Source organism: Podarcis filfolensis (genome assembly GCF_964270895.1).
Source record: "Podarcis filfolensis genome assembly, chromosome: 17".
Taxonomy (NCBI): Eukaryota; Metazoa; Chordata; class Lepidosauria; order Squamata; family Lacertidae; genus Podarcis; species Podarcis filfolensis.
This window is the reverse complement of record NC_139621.1, coordinates 39,793,196-39,806,013: the sequence shown is the minus strand read 5'-3', so window position 1 is coordinate 39,806,013 and position 12,818 is coordinate 39,793,196. Positions and strand designations below refer to the sequence as shown.

At 45.8% G+C, this 12,818-nt stretch overlaps 1 protein-coding gene across 18 annotated transcripts in view; it reads right to left on the bottom strand.

The window, feature by feature from the left end:
* ADGRL3 (adhesion G protein-coupled receptor L3) overlaps window positions 1-12,818 on the bottom strand; it is a 531,565-nt gene that overhangs the window by 430,591 nt on the left and 88,156 nt on the right. The gene's annotated exons all lie outside the window — the stretch shown is intronic.

Genomic DNA, 12,818 nt, shown 5'->3' with positions numbered 1-12,818 from the left:
AAAATAAAGGAGAATGAGAACGTACACAATATTAATTCTATTGAAATTTTTAGAACTCAGAAGACTCCAGCCCTTTTGTGTAAAGGAAAAGCAGCCATAAATCAATAAAAACCAGCACTTCGCATCTTCTCAATTTAGCTCTGTCTGGGTGAACAGATAATTCCAAACAGCAAATATCTGAGGTGTCTGAATTTCAGACAGAGCTCTGGGCCCATTTCGTTCAGGTACAAACCTCAAGCCCCCCCTCCCCCCATTACTTCTGCCACAGAGCATCTCTCACTATGGAGCAAGTTGAATCATCACACGGTATTGACTGGCGATCTATTTTCAGCCCGCAGTGCTATGCAGGACATATCACGCACAGCAAAACCAAGATGCAGCAAGAATGTAATAAGGTGCCCAATTATAGCAAACAAGGAAGCATAGATGAAGGCAGAGCGCGCGCACACACACTGCCCTCTCACACACAGTTGCTTAAGGGAAACGCATGCATGGGTCGTGGTATCGCAGTGCTCCAACTGACCCACCCAACTTCGCCTGTGCAGAAGCCACCATCAGTTACCATTAAGAAAGCCGGCTCACGGCTTGCACAAGTTTGCGTTAACTCTTACAAACACACTTCTCTTCTGTATTGAAGAATGAAGGAAATCAGCAAAGAGAATAAAAGCTGGATTAAGTCTTTGAATTACTACAGAAAATGTTGGGAGGGCCACCCATATCTCACAAAGTATTCCTAGTATTACTTTTGAAAACTTAGGCCAAACACAGGCAGCAAAAGATAACGTTTTAGAGTAAAATGGCAAATTACAAAAGTAACAAGTTCTTGTGACGGGGCTGCATTGTTGATGCAAATGTGAAATGGTTGCTGCTTTAACTAAAATGAGTAACTATGTTAAAATCAGTTCCCTTACTGGAAGGCGCTTCTAAAGGAATGCAGAAAATTATGAACATATCCCAGCAGAGAGCTTTATTAAGACTACTGTGAAATGTCTACAGCAGGGGTTCTCAACCTTTTTATACCTACCGTCCACTAATGCAGCTTTCTTAATGGTAAAATTTCCTTACCGCCCACCAGTGCCCGATGGAAAGAGGATTCAGCTTGTGCCATAGAACCCCCAACCGCCCACCTGGAATCCTGAAACGCCCACTGGTGGGCTGTAGGGACCAGATTGACAACCCCTGGTCTAGAGTATGATGTCTTCCTGAGGAATAATCAATGTGGCTTCTACAAATGGAAATCTTGTCTCACCAACCTTTTAGAATTCTTTCAGGTGTCAATATATGGGGGCATGGTTACTGATTAGAGGTTCAGCGTTTTTAATAAGGCCTTTGCCAAAATTACAGAAGAGTAGCCAATCACGCTGCAACAAGAGCAATACCTATGGCTCCTTGTTAATTGCAGCATGATTTACACAGGTGAGTAGCCTCCCTACACGAAGCCTCCAGGCAACCTTTCAGCACAGCAATTTTGAAAAGGGCTTTTATGTGAGTCGGTGCTTCTTCGATACAAGCCTGCCGAAGTTTCTGTGATTTTGGTGGCTCCACAGTGCCATCTTTTAAGATGGCTGCAAAAACACACACCAATTCAGCAGTGACCCACTGACCTAATTAGGTCCACTTTGCTTTCAGAGGACATCAGGAGCTCTGAATAATTTTTTTTGCCTGTGTTCAAACAAAACATCTAGCAGCCAGACCCAAGCCCTGGTGGCACAGGTTGTCTCTTGGTTGCCTCACCCAGAATACATCACTCCAAAGAAGGACACGCACTTTTTTTGAGCCTGCCACAGAATGTAGAAGGGGAGAGTTGGCTGCCAGTCTGAGGTGGGGCAGACTCTTGTTCTAACCTAGGTAGCAAATGTTTCCATCCCTTGTTCTGACCTCAAATAAATTAGACAGCAAATGACTTCGGTGGAAATGTTTCAATACTCCATTGTACTATTCTGATAAGTGATCGTGCCCTGTTCCCCGCTGCAGGAAACAGTTAATCCTCTACAAATTAAACAATTTCCTCTTAATTTGTATGTGTTTTGCCTTTTCCTAATTGTGCACATTTTAAATACTGTTTTACCTGCTGGTATTTCAAGTGCCACTTAAGGTAATGTTAACATACTTTACAGTAAGCAAGTCTTACTAAAATGTAATGGAATGTGCTTCTTAACAGAAATATTGCTGAATATTGCGTTTCCTGGCTGGGAAATACACACTTCAGTGGCTTGTAACAATTGCGTCACTGCAAGATGAGTATTGCAACTCCAACCGTCTTCTAGATTGAACCGTCTTCATCTGAGCTGAAGAACAATTTAAGGACTCCCCCCTCCCACTTGATTCCCCCTTCCCTCACCATGTATTTGAGTTCACAACACATACAGTAATTAACACTGCACATAATTAACATGCATTTTTATCGACATTCTACAAAATACTTTGTGACTCTCAGACTGGAAACCCTGAGTCCTTGAAGAGCCTTTGGGAATATGATTTTGGCATGGAGAATGATTAAGCAGATTGGTGCAATATTTGGGCTAAAAAGCCACCAGACCCCGCCCAAGTCAGAAAAAAACACATTTTAAAATGGTACATAGGTGATAATTGGCTCATGTATCATTGATGGGGCTTTGGGTGTACTGAGATGGTGGACTGTACGTGGTGAACCTGCACAACTGTTAATACATTTCAGACTGCAGTGTTTCAGGAAATAAATATGTTCACAAAACAGTCAGTTCAATGCATGCCATAATTGGCATTATTAACAATTTTAAAGGATGAACAGAAGGATCTTCTGTACAAAGAACTGATTGTGTTTCTACTGGTTAAGATGATAGAATTGTAGTGTTGGAAGGGACCAAGAGAGTCATCTAGTTTAACCCCCTGAAATGCAGGAACCTTTCTGACTAACATGGGGCTTGAACCCACATCTTGGAGAATTAAAGAGTCTTGTGCTCTACCGACTGAGCTATCTGGTCGCAGCTCGTCTACTGATTGCACACACCTGGAATGTTTTGGATAATTTGCAGTTGCCTGCTAGGGGACAAAGGGTCTCATGGAAATGGCTGTCATGGAAACACCGACTAAACAGCTGGAAACACTGAATGGAGAACAACTAGAAAACAACTTTGTAGAATTATGCCACGCTTTTATAGCATACATAGCAAAAACCAATTCCAACACTCCAGCAAAGCATGTCCAATTGCGGTTGACTGACCTCTGTACCTTAAGGTTACCAGATTTTTTTTCAATGAATCCGGGGACACTTTTCACCTTTCTACTAAACAGATGGATTTTGTCAGGAGACTGATTTGTAAATCTGGGGACTGTCTCCGGGAAATGGGGATGTCTGGCAACCTTACTGTACCTCGTTCTTATGAGGGGAGAGGGGTTATGCTTTTTGGACGGAGAACTAAGAACATTTGTTTTAAAAATTCATATATTTAGTTTTGTTTAAGGCAAATAAACATGTTGATGATATAATCCTACATATGTCTACTCAACAGGATTTATTCCCAGGTAAGTATGTATAGGATTGCAGCCTCCATTATGTTGTTGTTGTTGTTGTTTAGTCGTTTAGTCGTGTCCAACTCTTCGTGACCCCCTGGACCAGAACACGCCAGGCACTCCTGTCTTCCACTGCCTCCCACAGTTTGGTCAGACTCATGCTGGGAGCTTCGCCTTCTCGTCCTCATGGGTCACTGCCTTGCCGTGGTGAAGGGGCTTGAATAACTCAGAGAAGCTATGAACTATGCCGAGCAGGGCAACCAAGAGGGACAGGTCATAGTGGAGAGTTTTGACCAAACGTGATCCACCTGGAGCAGGAACCAGCAAGCCACTCCAGTATCCCTGCCAAGAAAACTCCATGGACAGACAACAGGCATATAAAAGCCTCCATTATACCTCCATCAATTTAAGGCAGTGGAAAATGTTCCAATTCGTTTTCTTCCACAAAGCCCCCATAACTGAGACTAGGTGGTAATTGTAATTGCAACCCTCCTGGTCCAAAGAGGGCTACTTCAAGAGTAATCACACAATCACTTCCTTCAAGGCAGACTGCCCTGCATCACAAAACAGGCAAAAACTGCCTCTTGGGTCCAGCTGGCCAACTTGTTCCTGTTAGATGGCGTTGGCTAAGAAGGGCCTTAATTCAGTAGGCTTTTCCAGGCTCAATCTCGAACTTAGACCAGCGCAATAAAAAGTGTTGCTCTGTACTGAAATAGTGGTTCCCCCTTCTGTGCTCATCAGAAACTATTCTGATAGCTGCTCTTGTTGGAGATGTGCAGCTGTATGGCAATTTGAGGGCTTTCGAAATGCATAAACAACCTTGCAGTAGGCATAGTCTTGTCAATTCTCATTTATTCACTTGGTACTTGGCATTCTTCTTTTCTGCCGTAAGAAGCTGTAAAGATGTACGCAGCTTGGGGTGACAGTCAACTAAGTTTTACTCACAGTACAGAAATTGAAATTAATGAATATAACAACAATAATAATAATAGTTTTTATTTATACTCCGCCCTCCCTAGCCAAAGCCGGGCTCAGGGCGGCTAACAAGCAATAATAAAAACAAGTTGAATGAATACAACTTGAAAACAAGATTAAAATACAACATTAAAATATTTACACATTAAAATATTAAAATGCAGCCTCATCACAGGAGGAGAAAGGAAAAAGAAAGAGGGGGAGGGAATCAAACTGGCTCCAAGCCAAAGGCCACGCGGAACGACTCTGTCTTAAAGGTCCTGCAGAAAGAAATCAGATCCTGCAGGGCCCTGGTTTCATGAGGCAGAGCGTTCCACCAGGCCGGAGCTAATGTTGAAAAGGCCCTGGCTCTGGTTGAAGCCAATCTAACTTCCTTAGGGCCTGGGACCACTAGGGTGCTGCTATTAATGGACCTTGAGGCTCTCCGTGGGGCAGACCGGGAGAGGCGGTCCCGTAGGTACGAGGGTCCTAGGCCGTGAAGGGCTTTAAAGGTAAAAAGCAGCACCTTCAATCTGACCCTGTATTCCACTGGGAGCCAGTGCAGCTGGAAAAACATGACTTAAGTTGGGTATGTTCATTTCAATAGGTCTACTCTGAGTACAGCTTAGTTGAATAGGCTGGCATCCATCTGTTTTGGGAGACAATGTAAAGGTGTGCCTTTGGGGGCGAAGTCAAACTGTTGGAAGGTTACACTGCCTGCTGTGGCTGTAAAGACCAATATGGGGGAGACATGTTTTGTTGCAGCCGGGGCAGATGAAGGTGTCCAGTTGTGCTGCTGCAGATGCACCATGGTGTTTCTTCTCTCTGTGCTCCTCCCAGTGGTCAATTCCTCCTCTGGTCATTGCTGTGGATACACAACCTGGCTGCCTGTCTTCAAGCACTGAGGTCACCTGCAATAAATCCCACGGGGCAGGGTTGATGTTGCCAGTCTTTATGTCACATCTTTGTGGTACAGAGTTGATCTGCTAACATGCCTGGTCCCCACAGAGCACGTCCTTAAGGATCCTGACATCCTTCATTCAGCAGACATGACCAAACCAGCATAGGCGTCGCTGCAACAGAAATGTGAACATGCAAGGGAGGTGGACTTAGAAGAGCACATCTTTGACGCTCTGTCCTGCACAGACCTCAGTTTCTTTCTTACTGGTTTTGTGAGCATGGAAGTACAGAACTCATGACATATATATGAAAAAAACACCATGCATAAATGTAATGGCATAGGGGGTGCCCTTCTGGTGTGTTTTGACAATAACAGATGCTGGGAACACAGCAATCCAGCTCCTTGCCCAGCAGACAGACAAGACCCTCACATCCCCTCCTCCTCACCTCTCATTCTACCTTGTTCCTTCCTATTTATCTGGCTGCAAACTAAGGACGAGATTTTAAACCAATCTGCATGGGCCCCATAATGTAACAAAAACACACAAAAATGATTCGAGGCTTATTTTCTTACCAACTCAAAGGCATAATCTTCCTCTCTTTCAAAAAGTTATCCTTTCTGTTCTTATTAATTGCTATAGATATTGGGTGGGGGTGGGGGAGATTGATAATTGAAGGGGGGTGAATGGCAAGGGTTGGGCAAATGAAGAGCAACTTGCACCCCACCCATCACATTGTCAATATCCTCGGGCCACAATAAATGAAATTCATGCACCAAAACATCACTAGATGGTGTTCTAAACTCATCCATAAACTGAACTGCAGAACTAGCCACATGCAGCACCATCGCAAAAAGATCTTTAAGAGGCTCGGGAGCAAGGAAGGAGTTATAAGACCTTCCTACAATGGGGTTGTGCCAGAGGGCAAAAAGAGGCCAAGGTAGGAAGAGAGCTTTCCTCCCTCTGTTTTCCTACCTCATTCTGTTTTTCCCACTCTTGGGTAGGAGGAGAATAACTCCTCCTGCATCAATACTACTATGCCATGAGAAAATACTGTTATCTCCTCCTCCCCCAGGAGCTGCTATGGGGAGGGAAAATGCTGTGTCTGTGTGTCTGTCTGTGTGTGTGTGTGTGTGTGTGTGCCTGCATGCCTGCCTCTCCGTGTATGCATACACACATGATTGTGTGTTGGCTTGCTTTGGCCGTGCCCACCTCTGATATGTGGAGATAATGGAGAAGCCAACCATCAGGTGCCCTTGGGCTACGCCTGCAGTGGGGAATGGCCACTAAAATCTTAAACCTCATCAGGAATGCTAAGGAAGACAGAGGATCCAGTCCAAGCTAAGAATGTGACTCACATTTCATGATTGTCATGGTGCCCATGTAGTACTGAGTTGAGCCTCAGCATGAATGTTGAGGATCCCGAAACAACAAGCCTGGGGGATTCACAACAACAAGCTGAGATAACCTCTGGCAGATCACACAAGGAGACTTGGACAGAAGGGCAGAATCCTTAATCTGCCCAGTAAGTGTTACACCTACATCTGTCCAGCAAGTGTTACACAAATGCTTACAAGTGAAGCCCACCTGGACATGAGCCTTGGAGGCAGCCCAATATAGCAGGGGTGAGCAACCTCATGCTTGAGGGGCCAAATGCAGTCATCTGGATCTCTCTATTTGGCCCTCGGAGTTCTTCTCTGAGGAGTGGTGCCTTATGCGGCCTCAGTGAAGTTAATTCTTTATTCAAAGAAACAAGACAGCTCAGGAGGAACAGGCCTAGAGAGCATATCAATTCTTGCCAGTAGAACTTGCCCTGATGAGGCAGAGTTCCAAGGACCGGAGGTCCCCGCCTTCCCACAGTTCCTAACTCTCCTTCTCCCCCAGTTTCCTTCTTAAGCAATCCGAGGCTGTTGCCTTGCCTTGCTTTTGCTCCACCCTCTTCATTCCTCTTTGTGTTCTGGGAGCCCAGGGCGGAGGGGAGCTGGTTGCAGCAGGAGGGGGAACAGCCTGGCTTCCTCACCAGCCTGACTCATCACTGCCTCTTGCCCCCTCTCCTTTCCATTCTCCACTTCTGATTCTGGACTGCTCTCTGCCAGACTCTTCCTGCTCACTAAGCCCTGTTATCTCTTCCACTTCTGAAACCTCCTCCTCCGAGTCTGCTCCCTCTTCTCCCTCTGACCACTCATCGCCATCCCACCTCCAATCCCCTGGCTCTGAGCCTTCTTCCCTTGGGGGTTCCCACTCCTCTGCAGCCAGACAATCCATGGCCCAGGCCACTCCCCAGTCATCTCAGGCTACACCCTGGGTGCTTCTTTCTAGCTAGAGTGTGACCATGTACTCCAATAATGCTTGCCTGGATGAAGGATAAAGAGGGGTTTGTTTGTGAGAGACAGAGAGTAGAAACTAGCCTTCTGGAAGGACAGATCGTGAAGCTGAGGCTCCAATACTATGGCCACCTCATGAGAAGAGAAGACTCCCTGGAAAAGACCCTGATGCTGGGAAAGATGGAGGGCACAATGAGAAGGGGATGACAGAGGACGAGATGGTTGGACAGTGTTCTCGAAGCTACCAGCATGACTTTGACCAAACTGCAGGAGGCAGTGGAAGACAGGAGTGCCTGGCGTGCTCTGGTCCAGGGGTCATGAAGAGTCGGACATGACTAAACGACTAAACAACAACAACAACAACAAAGGTAACATTTGCATTGGTTACTCTGCCCACTTTTTCCTCTATCCCTGCCCACCCTGGTATGTGGCCCTCAAAATGTTTCTCAGAAGGAAATGTGAACCTCGGGCTGGATAATGTCGTCCCCCCCATGCCCTGTAGACTAGAGCAAGTGCTCCTTTTCAAAAGTCTATGCTGGTGCCGCCCTTAAGAATCCAGATGGACACAGCTGAGAAAGATCCACTCCTCTTAGCTCATCTCAATAATGCTGACCAAGTATTTAGCGTTCCACTACAACCACCACAGAACCAGAAGACAGTCAAGAATCTGCCATTGAGATGTTTTACCAGCAACAACAATGCCACTAGATCTAAGCAGTATATCATGGCACATTGACCACGAGGAAATACCACCCATTTGACAACAACTGATACTGTACCTGGTGCATAACCTACAATTAAGTCTGCAGGTTTACTCATTTTAGGACTAGCCTTGTTTTACTTCTGGCTCTCTGCCCTAAAAGGGACCCATGAGCTCTGACTAGACAGATCTGAATAACTGCTGACTTTGGTATTTGCAAAGGTAGAAAAGCATTGCTGCTTTCTCCCACTATGCTTAAGATGCAATCAGGTCTTTTTGTATCAGACAGACTAACCTCATTACGTTTCTGAATGCTTCATCCAGGCTATCGTAAGCAACTTGCAAACTGCAGGCTGGGATGCCCAGTCTTCTCAGCAACATCTTCCTTCCTTCCCTGCTTCCCCCATTTTACTGAACTTCCCATCTTTTGCTTATCTAACCCAACCTGTTGAACTGAAAACCCTACACATTTATGATTTAACGAAAGCAATGTTTTACTACCCCTTTGTGGGGGTTTTAATGAACCGATGTGCCTTTTCGTCTATGACGACTAGGTGCTTTCGAAGTTGCAGATTTTTGAAATTCCGCGCTTGTTTACAGATTCCGTTCTTGGTATGAAATTCTTGCTCGGAGACTTAAAAGCTTGGCCCTGTTTATTTGGGCTCTTTTCCTCCTGTTTTCAGAGACAATGGCAGTTGTCAAAACGTGCAAGCAAGATGCAGTAAGACTTTGCTTCGGTGCCTGCGGTGGCCAGATGTCACCAAGCCCCAGCTACTGTGCGTCATCCAGACAGTCCACACACAATTAGGCTGCCCTGTGATCTTCTCAGTCCTTGGCTTTGTCCATGCTGCTAAAGCATATTGTTCTAGCTGCACCCCCTCTTTGTGAATACTAAAACCAAGGCAGCATCTGGTACTCTAGCCTTTTGTTCTCACAGCCAGTATCTCCCCGTCTGCATTTAGCAATAGATTCCAGGGATCCCTAACCTTCCTCTGGCTTCTAGCAGACTTGTAGATCCCTGCACCCCGCTATTTCCCATCTATCACATATGTTTCAGTTCAGTCTGTGCCTTTGCAGTTATTAATATATTCAGATAAGAAGCATACATCAAATGAAGTAAGATGTGACAACTCTGGACTAGAAGCAGGAATGATTTCAGTTTTTCAGAAGCCCTAGGCATGCAAATAACAGGACTCCTGATTCGGCACAGGAAGTACTAAAGAGGAAATCGTGGCTGTAAGATTTCAATGCAATGGAGTATAAGAGGCCATTTTTATATTCCATTGACAGGTGCTACCAGAAGTACTACTTCAATACACTTTAAATATACAAATTCCAATACTTCCCCCTCCACACACATATACGCACACACACAACTGGAACAGCATTATCTTTCTTTTGCTTTCCCCTTCTGTGATAATCATCATCCGCACTAGATAATCCTCTTACATAGATACTATCTATGAGCCAAGACTTCTAGGCATGACAAGCGGGTGCTCCAGGCATTCTGTGCCATGCAGTGGGGGGGGGGGGGGAAACAAAACACAATTTGGAAGATGTAACCCTTGTAAGACCGAAAACTCAATGCCCCAAACTCCATCTATTACCTTCCATGTCACAGTAACAAATTCTGCAAAAACCAAAAGCTGAATTCTGTGGCTGGTATAAATTGCAGAAAACGAGCAAATGAACTCTCATGGTTTGCATAAATTGTTCTGTTTCTGCTTGCCATAGGGAAGGGAAATATAAATAAGGCACTGAAGGCCTGTCTCCAACCACCAATAATATATCAAGACAACAACAACAAGCAAGCAAGAAAGAAAGAAAGAAACTAATTTCTGGCTCTTTAAAAACGAACCAATTTATGATCACATCAGTCTTGGCATGTATGTGGGAACTGCACAGAAATGTAACAAATTTACTGGACCTTCTTGCATTTTGTAGGATTGGCCTCGCTGTTAATTCTCTCTCACGTTGCATTTACATGTAGGCCAACCAAGCATTCCTTGGGCATCTGAGAAAGCAGTATTTAGACCACAAAGCTTGCCCTAAAAGTTAGCCTTTGAGATAACCACAAGATTCCTATAGTTTCTGACATTCAGCAGGCATTGCCCACATACTCGCAGGTATATCTATACAATCATACAAGCAAAAAGTCCCCCCTCCTTCTTCCAAAGAAAGCTATGGGGCAGCATCCAAATAACTGATTGAGATTGAATCCTGACAAGACAGATGTACTGTTTTGGGGGGACAGGAGGCGGGCAGGTGTGGAGGATTCCCTGGTCCTGAATGGGATAAATGTGCCCCTGAAGGACCAGGTGCGCAGCCTGGGAGTCATTTTGGACTCACAGCTGTCCATGGAGGCACAGGTTAACTCTGTGTCCAGGGCAGCTGTCTACCAGCTCCATCTGGTACACAAGCTAAGACCCTACCTGCCTGCAGATTGTCTCGCCAGAGTGATGCATGCTCTGGTTATCTCCCGCTTGGACTACTACAATGCGCTCTACGTGGGGCTACCTTTGAAGGTGACCCGGAAACTACAACTAATCTAGAACACGGCAGCTAGACTGGTGACTGGGAGTGGCCGCTGAGACCATATAATAATAATAATAATAATAATAATAATAATAATAATAATTTATTATTTATACCCCGCCCATCTGGCTGGGCCTCCCCAGCCACTCTGGGCGGCTTCCATAAAAACCAAAAATACAATAAAATATCACACGTTAAAAACTTCCCTGAACAGGGCTGCCTTAAGATGTCTTCTGAACGTCAGGTAGTTGTTTATCGCTTTGACATCTGCTGGAAGGGCGTTCCACAGGGCGGGTGCCACTACCGAGAAGGCCCTCTGCCTGGTTCCCTGTAGCTTTGCTTCTCGCAATGAGGGAACCGCCAGAAGGCCCTCGGCGCTGGACCTCAGCGTCCGGGCAGAATGATGGGGGTGGAGACGCTCCTTCAGGTATACTGGACCGAGGCCGTTTAGGGCTTTAAAGGTCAGCACCAACACTTTGAATTGTGCTCGGAAACGTACTGGGAGCCAATGTAGGTCTTTCAAGACCGGTGTTATATGGTCTCGGCGGCCGCCCCCAGTCACCAGTCTAGCTGCTGCATTCTGGATTAGTTGTAGTTTCCGAGTCACCTTCAAAGGTAGCCCCACGTAGAGTGCATTCACGGAGGGAAGCATTCACCACCCCACGAAGCCCATCGCCCAGTCCTTCCCGGCTAGCTTTTATAAGCCAGGATGGGCAAGGATCCAGGAGACAGGTGGTTGGTTTCACTCGTCCAAGCAGCCTGTCCACATCCTCGGAGGTAACAGATTGGAATTGATCCCACTCAACTTGACTAGACAGAACTCTAGCACTCTCCCGCCCCGGCCCTGCTCCCACGGTGGAGTCTACTTCTTCCCGAATCTGAGCGATTTTATCTGCAAAAAACTTTGCAAAATCATTGCAAACACCGGTCTTGAAAGACCTACATTGGCTCCCAGTACAATTCTGAGCACAATTCAAAGTGTTGGTGTTGACCTTTAAAGCCCTAAACGGCCTCGGTCCAGTATACCTGAAGGAGTGTCTCCACCCCCATCGTTCAGCCCAGACATTGAGGTCCAGCACCGAGGGCCTTCTGGCGGTTCCCTCACTGCAAGAAGCCAAGTTACAGGGAACCAGGCAGAGGGCCTTCTCAGTAGTGGCACCCGCCCTGTGGAACGCCCTCCCACCAGATGTCAAAGAGAACAACAACTACCAGACTTTTAGTAGACATCTGAAGGCAGCCCTGTTTAGAGAAGCTTTTAATGTTTTATTATCATCATCATCATCATCATCATCATAACTGAACATTGGAGGCAGGGCCAGCGTGTCAAATGAGAACAACAGGTTCTCGTCTCCATACAACAGGCTAGATGCTGTGGGTGGGGGCAGTTTCTCACCTGATTTGGCCTGTGATTCCCCCTGCACTGTGAAACACTTCACCCCGACAAAGACAAGCTCTGGCTGCTTTGCAATACAGTTGTACTTTGGTTAAAAAACGACCTGTGCGTCGAACATTTTGGCTCCCGGACACCGCAAACCCAGAAGTGAGTGTTTTGTGGTTTGCAAAGGTTCTTTTGGAACCCAAACATCCAGCGCCAATCTTCCGGCAGCCAATCGGAAGCTGCACCTTGGCTTCCGAATGTTTTGGAAGTCGAACGGACTTCTGGAACAGATTCCATTCTGCTTCCAAGGTATCACTGTATAGCAAAAAAAATGGGGTGGGGGAAAAGAGTTTCACAATCACAGGCATTTCATCTACTAGTATATATTTTGTAAAGTTGTCTGTCCATCTGTCTGTCCATCTGTTCTTTATGCAGTCAGAGACCTCTTTGAGAGATCATCACCAAATCTGGCATGACAGCTCCAGAGATGGAGGAGCAGGTTTTGATCTAGGCTCGGATACAGTTAGATGTCATTT